Source organism: Opisthocomus hoazin, chromosome 8 (genome assembly GCF_030867145.1).
Source record: "Opisthocomus hoazin isolate bOpiHoa1 chromosome 8, bOpiHoa1.hap1, whole genome shotgun sequence".
NCBI classification, from domain to species: domain Eukaryota; kingdom Metazoa; phylum Chordata; class Aves; order Opisthocomiformes; family Opisthocomidae; genus Opisthocomus; species Opisthocomus hoazin.
Window position 1 is genome coordinate 50,794,907 of NC_134421.1, and position 15,288 is coordinate 50,810,194.

Here is a 15,288-nt window from a genome sequence, read left to right on the forward strand (position 1 = left end):
CACCAGCTTGAAACGAATGATACTTCAAATATTGCATTGCATTTGTAATCTATAATATTAATAGGTGCTTAATCCACATTTTACAAAACATAAAATAGTCTTCAAGAAACCAATCTGAAAATAGTTCCTAAACTGATTCTGTTGAGAGCTGAATTTAGTAGTCCCAGGTAACAGGTGATCTGGTAAATGCTCACTGTCAGACACTACAGTAGAAGGTTTCAGTGCAGCCCTTAGGTCCTGTACAGTGCTTCCTAACCAGTACAAACTAAAAAAGGGATCTGAGACAAATATAAGGGATTCAAAGAGTCTGGTCATTAACCATACCTCCAATGACAGCGTAGACTCTCATAGCCTGAAAAAACAGTTTATAGCTTAAGGGATGGCAAAATCACTTCTCAGTCAGAGGCAAACAAACTAAACTCTTCTGTATCTTGGCTATATTCTTCTTTAAGAAATTTTCTACTCATGGGAATGCCTCAGAATAAATAATCTGAAATGTTGTAATAATAACAACCAAAGAGAACAGAAAAAAAGGAAAGAGAGGATTGCTGAAAAAGCAAGCTAAAGGTTATTTCTCATGGAAATCAGTATTCCTAACAGAACAAAGTTGCACCGAGTAAAAATAAAGGATAAATTGTCCTTTCAAAACTTGCTTTGTATAAATTCCCTTTCTTTCAGAAAATGTTTGAAGCATCTTTATCTCTCTAAAGACAAGAGATTTTGGCCTGTAATAACACAATTAGGCACATTTAGAGCAAATGTCATTCTTTTTCTAAACTTGCTCTATTACTCTCTAAACCAGCCACGTTTTTCCAGATGGAAAAAAATAAAGACAACCTCTGTGATTTTATCCATTTTCCTCCTCAGTGTGCCATTTCACAAATACTGTGATGTTGTTGCCTTGATGAAAGTTATTTCATAAAATCAACACCAGTAAAAGATCTTTTAGATGGCTATTTTGTCACTGAAAACCTTGAAGCCTAGACCACAGAGTTATACCCATTAACTTTCTCAGTTCCTGTTTCTCTTCAGGCATGAGATGAATAACAAACCCTAGATATGTGTTTGTAGGAGAGTCATCCGTTCAACACAGCAATGAGGTATTTCAGATCAATAGAGATATTTTATGTACTGCGAATATCACTTATCTGGGGCCTTGGAAAATGCAGCGAAGAGATGCTACTTTCCTATTTCTCAGCTCTTTGTAGTTCAGCCTCTTCCTTGAAGTTATTTCTAATAACAATGTAAGAAAATGGAAGGTAAATACAGTCCAAGCCCAATACCCTGAAATCATTGGGCACACCCAGTAGGCTTCAACCACCACTGTTTTATAACTTGTGCCAACTGTTCACTAGCAGGAAAGAATAATCTGCCATGTAAAAGCAGGCAGAAAGACACTCTCTAAATAGCAGGCCGTCCTGAAGTTTTGAGAAAAATGTTTCATCCAATGGAATATGTAGTTATTTTTCTTATTTGTTTTTGTACACACTCTTCATGGTTATAAACAACACTTTACATTCAAGAGTTTTCTCCCCAAAACTCCAGATCTCCCACCCAGAAATATCTCATGGATTTCTTTCTGTGAAAGCATTTTACTCAAAAGTAAACAGAAACTTCATTCCTTGCCTGCTTTTAAATGTACATTTGTACACAGGGGGGCACTGAAAAATAGCTTTAAAATTCAAGGATCTGGGGTATGTTCCAACAGTTACACAGTTACTGAAAAGACTCAGAACAAGACTCAAAGAAATTGTTTGGCATGAGGACAAATTGTTAGGATTTAGTGGTTCAATAATCCATGAATGAAAAATATATACATAAAAATGTAACAACTGTAGTTATGGACTGTAGGTTTAATAAACCATTTTACATGTCCCCAAGTACATTTTACAAGACAGAGCATAATGCTTCCTAAGCAAGGGAACTGTTATGCTCGATCAATTCAGTAATATGTGTCTTTAAAACTCCCTAAATACAGACTGTATTTATACTTTAAGTTCCACTGGCCCCTTGAGACATAAATTCGCATTTTAAAAGAGACCTGTAAAGGAGTTTTATATTTCTCATTCTAGATTTCTCAATCTAAATTTTAATAAATAAATACAATATGTGTAACATTTACATAGTATTTAAGTGCTATATAGCACTATTAATAGCGTATTTCCTTTTCTTTGGGGGGAAAAAGGAAAAAAACAATGGATTATATAACCACATTTGAATCGATTGTCACACAACAGCTGTCACATTCGCTCACAATCGCTAAAAGCATTCATGTTAGAATGTTCATTGATATATTTTTTTCTGTTCTTTCCTACCATATGGTTTTGCCCCTGCCTCCCTTTAACCTACAATCTGCTGATAAACTCTTGACTTATAGTGGGTGACAGACTTAAACTCTGTGAGACTATTATACAGAGGAATTCACAGAAGCCTTATTTTAATTATTTTTTTAAAGCCTGGGCTATCTATTAAATGTTTAAAAACAAACAGTTATAGTGTGCTGTTTTGCAACTATATCCGGTTTTAGTTACGTACTGGTATTAATCCTGGTGCATACTGACCTACTGCTGAAACTACCAGCAATCGCTCAGTCCTACAATCTAAGTCAGTGGTGGCTTCATCTCATTCTATTATCCAGTCACTGGCACTGGAAAATGATTCTGCATGCTTAAAAAAATAAAACAATTTGGAAAAAAAAAAACCGCACGAAAAACCATTAAAACAATTGTTGATGACAAAGTAGAGCGGCTAATCTTTCAAGATACATTCAAGACAAAATCACCAGTCAAGAATAGTCTCTGGTTTTCCTGCATCTTTTTGTATACATTCCCTAGCTGATTTAAGGTCTGTCTTTAAAGATCTCCCCTTCCCAGAGGATTAGAGAAGATGGAGCAGTTACTTTCAGAACTAAGTGTCCACAAAGCGTGACTGTGGCAGCACTTCAAAGGGGGAAGAACACCTGTCTGAGATATCCACCAGGCATTACTACAGAACAGACTTCTACTCACTGATGGAGAAGGTGTGGACAACTCCAGATGTGCCAAAGGCAGCTAACGTAACTTTTCATTTCTTTCAGCCAAATAATAAGCCACTCGCAGTCCCTGGTACGCTGACAATAAAAGCCACCTACCACTCCCAAATCCAGGACTGTTCATAGGGAAGCACTACCCTGGATCTGTTTGGTGGGTCCACTGCTGGGATCCAAACCCAAAAACAGGTGTTGCACTGAGGACAGTAGAGGAAACTATGTGGCGTAGGCTTGCCCTTCCAGTAAAGTGTCTTCACCACAGCAGGCAGCTCCTAGTATGCCTTCTCTTCAATGACACGCTGTCCAAGTTTTGGACAGAAGTTCACTGAAACCTTTTTTATTGAGCTTTCAAATCCATTTGCATGCTGCATTTGTCAGTGTAAAGTATCAGCTGGTCATTTCAAATGCCATCTTCCTTTATACAGCCTTTCAGCTGAAAGCACGATTTGGGAGCAGAGTAGCAGACAGTGAAATGAGCTAAACTCGTAAGAAAAAAGACTTGAGAAAGAAATCACCAGTAATTTCGGACATTACTGTTTATTAGTTACAGCAGTAACTGTGCTATACAGTCCCGCAGCTTAATGGGCTTAAATCACTCACATCTTCTAGTTTCACTGCACTCTTAGTCCCTATCACTAACATATCAACTAGCATTTTATTTCCCTTTTCCATTCTCTCGTCATTGAGCAGTCATTTTTTTGAGGCATATTAGCAAAAGCACACTAAAAATAGTAATAATTGTAGCTAACAAATTTAAGTCAATAAACTTTAGGTTAGTGATTGTCAATATCAACCAGCATTTTACCACCAACTAATAAAGCTTGCAAAAGGAGTAAAAGTGCTTGTAATAAAATTTGACTGTGGAAATCTATTTTCAACTTGGTGATTTTTTTTTAATTTTAAATGTCTATCATCAATCATTAATAGCCTTTTCTTTTCAAGATTTTTATCCCCTCTTCTGTAGAGCAATAAATAGTTCTTTGTGAGTACAAAAAACTCACAGAAGTGAAATAAATGCTGAGGGCCTAGATGTTGAACGGTTGCTGGATGAGGGCTGAGGTCACTATATTTCAGCTATATCAGTCACATTTGTAAATTGCTATCAGCCAGAGCATCGCCTTAGCCTGCTTTCACTTCTAAAAAACTTGTCAGCCTGCAGTACAGTAATGCTAAAGTCATTCAGGGTAGACATTCAAGATTCAAAAGAGTTTGATGAGACCTAATAATATCTCACACTACACCAAGCAAGATTAAAAATCTTCTTTTTTGTTACTAACTGTAGGAGGAGATGAAATGCACCCTGAAACTGGCCATTTCTCCCCACTGACTATTCACCTCCCACTGGGAGATTTATTCAACTGTTATACACACTAGATAGAACAATACTGTAAACAGCTACGTGTCTTCCACTGAATCTCACAATCCCACTCATCTTGGCTACTGATGACGATTAAGACACCTGTGCACAGCTAACAATCAACTTCCTTCTGCGATGTCTTCACCTTTCCATCTATGACAAAAACTGGATAGGTCACCCATGCCATCATTAGGGACCTAATTTCACTCACTTTCAGAAAAAAACAACATTAAATCATCCTGGGAAGATACAACACATTAAGACCCAGAAATGCCACTGGAGATGTGTGAAGTTCAACGCTGAGAGCAGCTGAGCAGGGTGACACCTTGCCAACTCCACCGGCTACAAACGACCTCTGCTAGACCTGATGTTGTGGAAAAATTTCATCATATGACATTTTCTGATTCAGCCTCTATCCATGGATTTTACCATGAGGAGAAGCAATCTGTGACAATATATTTTCCCAGTAGATGCATATATGTATTCATTTATATTTCTAAACACATGTAAATCTAAACTATATTTATTTCGACTTATATACTTGATGTTCTCCATGTATGTTAAAGAAACACAACCACAGTATTTACCGTGTGTCCAGCAACACCTCTAGTTCAGGAATTACCACTGATTTCCACACTCCCCCCGAAAAAAATATGTTCATATCAGCTAAAGCAAAAGCAAGAATAAACAGTTATGCTTTTCACCTAGATGAATGCAATTTGAAATGTATTTAGCTCAAAGAAGTTTAGTATAGTTTAAAAGCTTTGGAAAGGAAAAGAACAAAAGTATAATATGAAAGCTGCCATTACTTGATTTCACTTAGAAGGCAGGAATGTTTTTAAATCCATTTAAGTTATTTCAAGTCATTCTATTTGCAGTAAATATCACAGCAGTTCCTGTCAAGGGTGCTTGCAATTCATACACTTAATGACAAGGAGCTAATGATAGGGTAGTTTCAAATCTTTTGAAAGTTGCCTATATGTTCGTATAGGTTTTGTGCAAAGATATGGTCCTTCTGATAAAAAGTAACATAGCTATTGCTATTTTTTCCCTCAAACACAGGGACAGAAGTGATCTATCATGTCTATATGTTTCTGAGCTGGGATGGGTAAATTATTTTAGTCTTTCTTTTCACTTCGTATTACTCTTTCACTGGCTTTACTTCACTTCTGTTGCCATCAGTTACCTTCCAAAGACATATTCCTGAGCAGAATATATCTCCAATGAGCTGCACTGATTTTTTTATGAGAAAAGGACATAGCTGAGAATCAATGCAGCACAGTTTGTTGCCAATAAAATTATTTTTGCAACCCTCATATGTTGGTTTGGTATGTGAAAAATTACAGAAGCAGATGCAATTGCTAGCCCAGTGGAAATACGGAGTAAAAATCAAACTTGGAAATCCTCTTTACTGATTTTCTCTTTTTTTCCTCAACTACAAACACAGTAATTATCTATCACACCTATTTCTGAGGTTACCTCTGGTGGTCAAATGGACTAGCAACTACAGTATTCTGAATAAATTGAATTACCCAAGAGAAACTAATTTCTTCTCGTTAATGCATGTAATTGCATAGTATCAGATTACGGGATGAAAAAATACCAAAGCTCCATTGCATTGCATTCTGTCCCCACCAGCCAGAAAATTTGTTTTCTTAAAGTCTAACCAGACATGCTATAGAAAACATATTTCAGTTTGTCACCTGCTGCGCTGCCCTTGTGGAACAGGATGCAACAAAGGAAGAATGCGTATAATATAAAGTGTTTAAATTTGAGAAGTAGTTTCCTCCCAGTGGGTTGAAGTAGGTCAGGGACTCATTAGAAGTCATTACTTTTAATTACACACAAAAGACACCACAGAAGAAAAAAAAAATAATAATGTGATATAAGAATCTCAAATCCCACAATAGACACAGCATCTACAAAACAAATCCACCACTCCAGAAAGTACGGGTCTCTGCGCAGTGTAACGCACTTTAGGGCAAAAACATTAAAAAGATATTTATGCATCACAAACATTTTTACAGCTGAAGCACGTCTTGTCACACTGCGCATTGCTGTGTAACTCCAGGAGGATAAGAATCCATCTAAGGACAGCTTGAACTGTCATCAGTGTTCTGTGCAAGAGAATCTATTGACAAATGTTTAATAATGGCATTTTCTCAGTAAGGGAGCTCTATTCTGATATTTCCACATCATTTTAAATCCTAGGGTCTGCCTCTCTGAAAACCAACTATGTTAAGCTGTTGCACATTAAATTATCCACCATCTGTAGGCAGTCTCTTTCTAAATATTTTAAACTCAGCTGAGGTCCAGGCCCTGAATGATAAACTGCAGAAGCAGCAGATCAAATGAGTAATATTCATACTGAGATCAAATCACAAGGAGAGGGAGTGGGGGGACCTTGAGCTTGGGAATGGCTGTTAGCTTTTCCTTCACAGTTTCTTATGTTCTCCAATCACCAGATCAAATGGGAAGCTGAGGATGGTCAGACAGCTTTAGAGACTTCTTAAACTATTAAAATTCCTTTTCAACTTGTTGGGGAAACACATACTTAATTATGTATATCGCTATGTTAGACTTGTGTCAATCTCTGCTGAGCACAGTGTGAACTCTGATATTTCAAAGCTTTTTTAGCTCTATTTTCCTCATTAGAGCTTGTCATGTCAGTCTCTGAACTGTAAGCTCTTTTGATGAGTTTCAGAAAAATATACAAAGATGTACATTACTTTTGGTATGAACAAACAAAGCCAAGATGTTACTATTATTCAGTAGTAACAAATTTACCCTGTAGCTCATAAAGTACTCCTCAGTCCATATCAGGTTTCCTTTACAATCATTTACTAATTAGTACCATAGAGAGCACAGCAGGCAACTTCAGGACTCACCGGTGGGGACATGCAGCTGTCCATAGCAATTTTTCTGATTACAGAGACCATCACTATGGAAGAAGAGGGTGCTCTCAGCAGGATGCAAGATGGGTGCTCTGCTTATTGGACAGTTCTGATCTTTGCATTCACTTTTTAATGCTGCAAGGCCAGTTCGGCTTACACCACTAGCTGAGAAGTAGTACTATACTTTTGCTATCCATGATACCAGCTTAATGTTATGACATGCAAATGACCAAAAAATATCACAAGGAGGGAAAGAAAATTTTGTACTCTTCACAGCTCTCTGCGCAGTTGTAGACAACATGAAGATATGTAAATAGGGCTCAGCTGGCCAGATGCATATACCCAGTGCTTTAGCAGGTGCTTTCACATGTTCTAGGGTATGCTGCCTACTTTTTAGCTACAGCTCCAGAAAGCCCAAGTTGCCTGCAGTCTGTCTGCCCCACACTAACTACTTGGATACCTCATATCAGAGTTCATTAAAGGAATCCCTATGATTCACCATAGCTAGGGATTCCTTCTGCAGCATAACCAGTTCGTATTGGATTATAAAGCATAATTTTAAAACCATGTATTACAGATTTGGAAGAGTAATGAAAGATGTCCTTTTTGTCTGTGTTCAGACAACTTGTACATTCAGATCAGGTTGGATGGGGCATTGAGCAACCTGGTCTAGTGGAAGGTGTCCCTGCCCATGGCAGGGGGGTTGGAACTAGACGTTCTGTAAGGTCCCTTCCTACCCAGACTATTCTATTATTCTGTGATTCTATGGCCTTTCTTCATTTCTTGAAACAATATGCCTTGAGTGTTAAACAATGTTAGCTTGAGTTTTTAACCTTAAAAGATACAAGTTGAAAACATTCGCCAGGTCAAACCATTTCCAGAAAGTTAAATGTGTCCCGTATTACCACAGTGAGATGCTAAGTCCTGTTGCTACTAGTAGAAAAGTTGAAGAAAAATGCAAAACATTTCCAATCAAAAAATTGGAATTTATTTATGAATTAAGCTCTGAGGCTCATGGTAGTGATATCCAAGCCTTCCTTTCTATTCAAAATGTACTTTATTTTAAAAATAGTAGGGTTGCTGTGAGGAAAAGAAGCATCCTCCTCCACATGGCTCCTGAACACCATATGGCAATGTCTCTTCCATCATTTTCCATTCTGATTTCCGACTTAAGCACTATGGTTTATCACTACATCGATCTGTGGACTATCTCATTAAAAGCATCGTGGCAAGCAGCGAGATGAAAATCCAGGCAACCCAAGTGATAGCACAAAGGTGTATATACAAAGTAGGACTACGTTGCCACTGGTCTGAAGACTCTCTGCAACAGGTCCTACAGAATTTTGGAAAGCTGTAAAAAACCTAAATATTTAAAATCCATGAACTGGACAGGTGCATTGGAAATGAAGGATTCCCTGAGTGGGGTGTGAGGGGAGAGGTGGAAGGAAAAAAAATTAAACAAAAATACTGGTTACATAAATTAATTATGTGATCAAAGTGATTTCAATCAAAAGGAAAAAACTAATATTTTGTTTCTTTGTGTCTAACAGCGTTAGAGTCTGGAATTTCAGGACATGGTTTAGCAGACATGGTGGTGTTGGGTTGACGGTTGGACTTCATGATCTTAGAGGTCTTTTCCAGCCTTACTGATTCTATGATTCTGTGATCCTCAAAAGTACAGCCTGGCTGCCAATGGGCTAATCTTACTCGGCTCTTTTGAAAATCCCAGCCTTGCAACATAAAAATGTGGATTTAAGTGCATTATCTACCATTTGGGGATTGTTCACAAGAATAACTAACACCTTCCCAGTCTAGAAAAATGAAGTCTCATAATACAGGCTCAAAAGTACATTATACACAGTACGGAAGTATACCCTGTCCCCTGCCTCCACCAAGAAACCTATACTGAAACCTGCATGTCCAAGCACATGCAAGAACTTAGCTCCCACCGTTTCAACCAAGGCATTTTGGAAACAGTCTTTGGGGCCTTCGCAAAGTACGTGGTGCTTTGGAGACTGCTCCACCGCCAAAAAGTCAGAACACCACAAACAGTGCTCAGAGTTCATTCTAACTGGGTAGTAAGACGAAAGAACACTTAAAATCAAAGTTTAAAGACAAAAAAAAATCATTTTAAACAGGCTTTATAAAATACCCATAATAATACATGGTACCAAACAGAAAGCAAAACAATCAGCTTTCACAAATACCCATATTTCATAAATTTTGTCATTCAGATAGGATAGGTACAACATCACAAATCATCCTGAACACACACAAAGAGACCACAACACAAGGAGGTTGTGTGCATGGTCAGGCACATCAGAGATACTCTCAGAGTCTGAATTCATCCATCACTTGTTTTGACCCTGTCAGCAGTCATGAGTAAAGTTTCCAAAAAGGAACAAGATTTCCCTGAAAGTCAGAAATTACAAAAGAAATTATTATATTTCTCAATAAAATTATTTTAGTGTATGTATAAAATACGTTCACATATGCACACACATTACATGTCTTGCACCCTTTTTCTTTCCTTTCTGACAGAGTGGTTAGTGGTTTATACTTCCCCACTGGGGAAGTCACCCAAATTTTGATTTTAAGCTGATATCGCTACTGACTCAAATTAAATAAGAATATGAGCTTTGAGAAAAGCACAGCTTGAAGGGAGTTGCCCTTAAGCAACAGATATGGGGCTCTAGATTGTGAGGGACTGGCCACAGAGGATGTGGGTGAAGGCGAAGCTCCATTCAGGGGGTTGCCTAGAACGAGTCAGACAGCCCCATGTATTACAACTGCCTCAACTAAGAAAAAAAGGAGGGTCATTGTCATAGGTGATTCCCTTCTGAGGGGAACAGAGGGCCCGATCTGCCGACCGGACCCATCCCACAGGGAAGTCTGCTGCCTCCCTGGGGCCCAGGTTAGGGATGTTGCTAAGAAACTCCCTGGTCTGGTGCGGCCCTCTGCTTATTACCCCCTCTTGGTAATGCAGGTTGGCGGGGACGAGATAGCACAGAGAAGTCCCAAGGCCATCAAAAGGGACTTCAGGGCACTGGGGCGACTGATTGAGGGATCAGGGCCGCAGGTGGTGTTTTCCTCCATCCCATCAGTGGCAGGGAACAGCACTGAAAGGGGCAGGAAAACTCACCTGGTTAACAGGTGGCTCAGGGACTGGTGCCATCAGTCAAATTTTGGCTTCTTTGATCATGGGGAGGTGTACACAGCACCGGGCCTGCTGGCGACAGGTGGAATTCAGCTATCTCAAAGGGGAAAAAGGATTCTTGGCCATGAGCTGGCAGGGCTCATTGAGAGGGCTTTAAACTAGGTTCGAAGGGGGAAGGGGATATTGCCCAGCTCACTAGGGATGAGCCTAGGCTTGGCGTGCCAAGGCCAGGGGTGAGATTGACAGCCCAGCTCAAGTGTGTTTACACCAATGCATGTAGTATGGGCAATAAACAGGAGGAGCTGGAAGCCATTATACAGCAGGACGGCTACGACTTGGTCGCCATCACAGAAACGTGATGGGACAACTCGCATGACTGGCATGCTGTCATAGATGGCTACAGACTCTTTAGGAAAGACAGACCAACAAGGAGAGGTGGGGGAGTTGCTCTGTATGTCAGGGAGCAACTGGAATGCATTGAGCTTGGCCTGGGGGCAGACGAGGAACAAGTTGAAAGCTTGTGGGTTAGAATTAAGGGACAGGGTCATAAGGGTGACATTACGGTGGGTGTGTACTATAGGTCACCTGACCAGGAGGAGAAGGTTGATGAGGCCTTCTACAGGCATCTGCAAGCAGCCTCACAGTCACAGGCCCTGGTTCTCATGGAGGACTTCAACCACCCTGACATCAGCTGGGAAGACCATACAGCTAGGCAGGCACAATCCAGGAGGTTCCTACAGAGCATCGATGATAACTTTCTGATGCAAGTGGTGGAGGAACCAACAAGGAAAGGCACTCTGCTGGACCTTGTATTAACAAACAAGGAGGGACTGGTGGAGGATGTGAAGGTCCGGAGGTAGACTCGGCTGCAGTGACCATGAAATGGTCGAGTTCAGGATCCTGCGTGGAGGAAGCAGAGCGATAAACAGGATCAAAACCTTGGACCTCAGGAGGGCTGACTTTGGCCTCTTCAAGTAGCTACTGGGAGGAGTCCCGTGGGCCAGGGCTCTCGAAGGCAGGGGGGTCCATGAGTGCTGGTCACTCTTTAAACGACACTTCTTCCATGCACAGAAGCAATGCATCCCCCTGAGAAAGAAATCGAGCAAAGGAGCCAGGAGACCTGCATGGCTGAATAAGGAGCTTCTAGCAGAGATCAGGCAGAAGAGAAAGGTCCATGGAATGTGGAAAGAGGGGCAGGCCACTTGGGAAGAGTACAGGAACGTGGTGAGAGCGTGCAGGGATGCGACGAGGAAGGCCAAGGCCCACCTGGAATTGAAGCTTCCAAGGGTGTCAAAAACAACAAGAAGGGCTTCTCCAACTACATCATCAGCAAAAGGAAGGCTAGGGACAACGTGGGGCCGCGGCTGAATGAGGCGGGTGTCCAGGTGACGGAGGATGCGGAGAAGGCAGAGGTACTGAATGCCTTCTTTGCTTCAGTCTTCAGTGCTAAGACTGGCCCTCAGGAATCCCAGGCCCCGGAGGTAAGAGAAGAAGCCTACAAAGAGGACGACTTTCCCTTGGTCGAGGAGGACTGTGTGAGGGATCGCTTAAACGATCTGGACGTCCACAAATCCATGGGCCCCGATGGAATGCACCCACGAGTGCTGAGGGAGCTGGCGGATGTCATTGCTGAGCCACTCTCCATCATCTTTGAGAGGTCCTGGAGGACAGGAGAGGTGCCCGAGGACTGGAGAAAGGCCAGTGTCACTCCAGTCTTTAAAAAGGGCAAGAAGGAGGACCCAGGGAACTACAGGCCGGTCAGCCTCACCTCCATCCCGGGAAAGGTGATGGAGCAGCTTATCCTGGAGGCCATCATCAAGCAAGTGGAAGAAAAGAAGGTTATCGGCAGTAGTCAGCATGGATTCACCAAGGGGAAATCATGCCTGACCAATCTGATACCTTTCTACGATGACATGACTGGCTGGGTAAATGAAGGGAGAGCCATGGATGTTGTCTACCTTGACTTCAGCAAGGCTTTCGACACAGTCTCCAATGATATCCTCCTAGGGAATCTCAGGAAGTGTGGGCTGGATGAGTGGTCGGTGAAGTGGATTGAGCACTGGCTGAATGGCAGAACTCAGAGGGTTGTCATCAGCGGCGCTGAGTCTAGTTGGAGGCTGGTAACTAGTGGTGTCCCTCAGGGGTCAGTACTGGGCCCAGTCTTGTTTAACTTCTTCATCAACGACCTGGATGAAGAGTTACAATGTACCCTCAGCAAGTTTGCTGATGACACCACACTGGGAGGTGTGGTAGACACACCGGAAGGCTGTGCTGCCATTCAGCGTGACCTGGACAGGCTGGAAAGTTGGGCAGAGAGGAACATGATGAGGTTCAACAAAGGCAAATGCAGAGTCCTGCAACTGGGGAGGAACAACCCCATACATCAGTACAGGCTTGGGGTGTACCTGCTGGAGAGCAGCTCTGCAGACAGGGACCTGGGTGTCCTGGTGGACGACAGGTTAACCATGAGCCAGCAGTGTGCCCTGGCTGCCAAGAAGGCCAATGGGATCCTGGGGTGCATCAAGAAGAGTGTGGCCAGCAGGATGAGGGAGGTTCTTCTTCCCCTCTACACTGCCCTGATGAGGCCTCATCTGGAGTACTCTGTCCAGTTCTGGGCTCCCCAATTCAAGAAAGATGAGGAGCTACTGGAGAGAGTAGAGTGGAGGGCTGTAAGGATGATGAGGGGACTTGGAACATCTCTCCTATGAGGATAGGCTGAGGGAGCTGGGCTTGTTCAGCCTGAAGAAGAGAAGGCTGCGAGGGGACCTAATAAATGCTTATAAATATCTGAAGGGTGGGTGTCAGGAGGATGGGGCCAAGCTCTTTTCAATGGTGCCCAGTGACAGGACAAGGGGCAATGGGCACAAAACTGAAGCCCAGGAAGTTCCGTCTGAACATGAGGAAGAACTTCTTCCCTCTGAGGGTGACGGAGCACTGGAACAGGCTGCTCAGGGAGGTTGTGGAGTCTCCTTCTCTGGAGATATTCAAGACCCGCCTGGACAAGGTCCTGTGCAGCCTGCTGTAGGTGACCCTGCTTCGGCAGGAGGGTTGGACTAGATGACCCACAGAGGTCCCTTCCAACCCCTACCATTCTGTGATTCTGTGATTCTGTGATTGTGTGATTCTGTGAGTGAGATCACTTGAAGAAACAGAGACATCTTGAAGAGTTTTCCTGCCTATACAGCAGAATATTCTTAGCTTCTCCATCTAAAGGAGAGAATTAGAATATTAGGGAAAGCTTTCTAAAAACAGTTCAATGCTACTTCTTAATGAACCGTTCCCTATTTCCTATATATATAGGTAGGTACTTTTCCCTAACATTTTTCTCCTCTCTTCCTATATCTCATACTTACTTTCTTTCCTCATACATTGCATCAACTTATAGTTAGTTCCCTCCTGCTATCTTCTTGATGTCCTCTCTCTTTCCTCCATGTGAACATCTCCTTCTTCCCAGATACCCCTTTTCCTTCACACCCAGTTTCCCTACCTCTTCTCACTCCCCTCTCAAGCACAACCTGCCTGAAGTGAGAAGGAAGAGTGGAGAGTGAATAGTTTCTAAAGAGCTGATTTAGGATTCTCAGATCCAGCTCTGCTTCTCCCCTTCAGCAGCCTATGGATCAGAGATACTCAGTGTTTCCACTTGGCCCAATAGAAAATGCAAAGGGCAAGTCCTCTTCTGTGAAATAAGGCAGGACAGGGTCACTCCTCACTTGTCTACTGAGTAAGGCTTCCTTCCCCAAAAAAGGCATTTTTGCTTTCTGACTGCATGAGGAACGCATCCACAAAGTCAGCAAAAGCAATATTTGATGTAGGAAAAAAGCCTATATTGGATAAGCATTTCACATCATTTCTGCAAATTCTCTTTTCCCTTATTTTTATTCACTGCAATTTAAGTATAAATCAGTTTACTGCTATCACCACCACACAGCCTTTTTTGAGTGCTAGCCTTAGCCTTCCTGGCTAGGGCAATGGAGATTTCCTCCCTAGCTGTGACTCTCCAATATCTCTCAGTCCAAATGGAGATGATATACAAATCCTTTTGAAGGTTCTTAGAAGTCCTCCCCAGTTAGCTTGATCCTGTGAGTCTGGGCCCACCATGAACACCCTACTTCAGCAGCTCGGCAGGATGCTGAAAGAAAAGGGTGTGAGGAGCTTTCGATAAGCTCGGAAATACCCACCACTCATTTTTTCCCATTTCATCAATCCCAGTAACACCCATCTTTCTGACAGGATGTCAACAGTCAGAGGCAGAGCATGCTGATGACCAGTTTCCCCTGCCCTGCAAAGTGGCTCCCCTGCCTGCCTTCACGGCCGCAGTTACCAGCGCACCTTTGCCACACAGCACAGCCGGCAGTGCTTAAGCAGGCAGCAAGGGAACCTTGGCCCTAGGGCTCTGTGCAAACCTTTGCTTCCACCTAAAAGGGGGTGAAAATGCTTGTGTCAGCCTACAACATATTCCACGGAATTCGGTGTCTTTATTTGGGTAGAACAAGAAACCTGTTTGTCCTGTTCTGGCCAAATATTTGGTACATTTATACACTTCAACCATTGAATATTTTTCCTTTGACCGATGCACAACACCTGTTTTTTACGAACCCAGCTTTAATATGGGTCTTTTTAAGACAACCTCACGTTTACCAGACAGTATTTCAGTCCGCAGCTACCTTATGCAGTGCACTGGTGTACTGATCAGCAGTCTTTGGAAATCCCCTTTCGTATACTGTGCTCAAATGATTTGTATTAGGAACTAGAGTGCCACTATATCACTTCTGAATACCATAGCAGCTTTTGATGAGTGAACATCTTTTATTTTGAAATTGTCCTCCCTCAGTCTGTTGCTGCATATGTTAAA

At 42.1% G+C, this 15,288-nt stretch overlaps 1 protein-coding gene across 9 annotated transcripts in view; it reads right to left on the minus strand.

Moving 5' to 3' along the window:
- Positions 1-15,288, minus strand: part of GRM8 (glutamate metabotropic receptor 8) — a 393,783-nt gene that overhangs the window by 309,218 nt on the left and 69,277 nt on the right. The window lies entirely within an intron of this gene.